Source organism: Papaver somniferum, chromosome 7, assembly GCF_003573695.1.
Source record: "Papaver somniferum cultivar HN1 chromosome 7, ASM357369v1, whole genome shotgun sequence".
Classification (NCBI taxonomy): domain Eukaryota; kingdom Viridiplantae; phylum Streptophyta; class Magnoliopsida; order Ranunculales; family Papaveraceae; genus Papaver; species Papaver somniferum.
In genome coordinates this window covers 216083754-216086566 of record NC_039364.1, presented here as the reverse complement: position 1 = coordinate 216086566, position 2813 = coordinate 216083754, and the positions used below count along the sequence as shown (strand labels likewise).

Sequence of the window (2813 nt, the reverse complement as noted above, 5' to 3'; positions counted from 1 at the left end):
CAAAGGGACAGGTAAAAGTAGTTTTCTCCTGGTCTTCTGGGGAAATAACGATCTGATTATATCCAAAGTAGCCATCTAAAAAGCAGTAGTGACTATGTCCAGCTAATCTCTCTAGCATCTGTTCGATGAAGGGAAGGGGAAAGTGGTCCTTCCTAGTGACCTTGTTCAACTTCCTATAGTCAATACAAACACGCCAACCCGTGGTCACTCGGGTCGGGATTAACTCATTGTTATCATTCTGGACTACAGTAATACTGGATTTCTTGGGAACAACCTGAACGAGGATGACCCACTTACTGTCTCAAATGGGGTAGATAATGCCTGCATCTAACAGCTTAAGAACCTGGTTCGAACTACTTCTTTCATATTAGGGTTTAGTCGTTGCATCTCCCTAGAAGGTTTGGTATCTTCCTCTAAATAGATCTGATGCATACAAACAGTGGACTTATACCCTTAATGTCTGCTATGGTCCACCCTAAAGCTTCCTTGTTGTTTTGAAGGACGGTCACTAGCCTACTTTCCTGATCACTATCCAAGTCGGAAGCAACAATCACAGGTAAAGTCTCAGACGGGCCTAAAAACACATACTTCAGGGTATCTGGCAATGGTTTTAGGTCCAACTTAGGAGGCTCTTCTAACGAAGGAACTAGGGTAGACTTAGAAACTGGTAGTGGTTCGAACTTAGGTTTCCATCCGTTACTAGTGTCTAACAAAGGGGTTGAATCTAACAAAGCATTCACCTCATTAATCACATTATCATCATCGAAATCAATCCCAAAGTGAGCTAGGCATTTCTCTAACGGATCTTCTAACAAAGTGTTTGGTAATGACTCCTCGACTAATGTTCCTATCATGTTTACCTCTTCTATGCTCGAGTCATCTAGTTCAGAGGGTAGCTTACTATATGAAAGACGTTCAGCTCAATAGTCATATTACCAAAAGACAAATTCATAATACCAGTTCGACATTAATGATCGCATTGGATGTTGCTAAAAATGGGCGACCTAAAATCACTGGTATCTGGTTCTCTGGGTCAGGGACAGGTTGGGTATCTAGGATAACAAAATCCACTGGATAAATAAACTTGTCGACCTCAATAAGAACATCCTCGATCACACCACGAGGAATTTTAACGGACCTATCAGCTAACTGAAGTGTCATCTGGGTAGGTTTCATATCACCAAGTCCTAGCTTGAGGTACACATGGTATGGAAGTAATTCACACTGGCTCCTAAGTCAAGAAAGCTTTCTCAACACGGTATTTACCTATTGTGCAAGAAATGGTAGGGGACCCTGGGTCTTTATACTTAGGAGTAGTGGTATTCTGAATAATGGAACTCACGTGACTAGCTAGAAAGGCTTTCTTTGGACACTAAGCTTACGCTTTCGTGTACACAAGTCCTTAAGAAACTTGGCATAAGCGAGGGAATCTGCTTAATTGCATCCAATAATGGTAGGTTGATAGTTACCTCCTTAAAAACCTCCAATATATCATTAAAGTTGGACTCCCTCTTAGTTGGAACTAGAAGCTGGGGAAGGGGCTCTGGGAACAAAGCCGGGCTCAATATGACCCTCATTGGTCTCTTTAGAGACTCTATCAGTCTCCTCATTTTCTGGTTCAGAAGGGTGAACTACAGCATGTTCACTTCAGGCATGGACCTTATTGTCAACTTTCTCCCACTCCTAAGGGTTTAACAGAATTCACATGATCAGATGGTCTTTCACCTATTTCATTAATTCCTCTAGGGTTGGGTTGAGTCTGACTAGGAAACTTACCTCTTTCTCTTAAAGACTCATTTATCTGACTAACCTGGTTTTTCAACTCGGAAATAGCCTGAGAGTTAGCCTGACCTATTCTCTTATTTTCTTCTAAACCTTGAGCAACAGATTGCTGAAACTGCACAGTATTACGAGTTAACAAAGCAAGAGACTCTTCTAAACTCATAATCTTCTTATCCGAAGGGTTCTGAAACTGTGCCGGAGCTGAAGGATTCTTAGTATAGCCAAAACCTGGGGGAACCTGAGCATTACTAGACTGACCTTGATTCTGGCCCTTGGACCAAGAAAGGTTTGGATGGTTTCTCCAGCCAGGGTTATAGGTTTCTGAATATGGGTCAAACTTCTGTCGGTTATCAAACCTAGTGTTGTTATAAAGAGCATTGGCTTGCTCTTCAACAGCAAGGCCTTCCCAAAAAGGCTCATTTCTTCCACTACTACCACTAGAATGACCTAATTCTAAGGCTTCTAACCTTTTGGCTATAGCTGCTATTTTGGCATCTGACTCATAAGTTCCTTCTACCCTATTAACATTTCCTCTACTTAGAAGAATTGTTTTCTGGGGTTCCCTACTATTTTCCCATTGTTGGGTCTTATCGGCGATTTCATTCAAAAATGTCATCGCTTCATCAACAGTTTTATTCTCAAACCCACCTGTGCATAAGGACTCAACCATGGTTGTTGTTGAATAATCTAAACCCTCGTAGAGGATCTGAACTAACCTAACCTTCTCCAAACCATGATGAGGACATTGAGATATCAAGTCATTGAACCTTTCTAAGTACCTATATAAAGATTCTCCCTCTTGTTGGGCAAAATTACATATTTGTGTCCTAATAGACGATGTTTTATGCCTTGGGAAGAACTTATTTATAAAGGCAGAAGTAAGTTGGTCATAGGTTTCAATTGACTCAGCGTCCAAACTATACAGCCAAGATTTGGCTTTATCTTTTAAGGAAAATGGGAATAACCTAAGTTTCAATGCATCATCACTTAGGTTTTTAATTTTCAGAGTACTACAAACTTCCTCAAATTCC

The 2813-nt window shown here is 40.8% G+C and overlaps 1 pseudogene; it reads left to right on the top strand.

The window, feature by feature from the left end:
• The first annotated feature begins 2510 nt into the window (after positions 1–2510).
• Positions 2511–2610, top strand: LOC113300810 (annotated as a pseudogene).
• Positions 2611–2813: the final 203 nt, after the last annotated feature.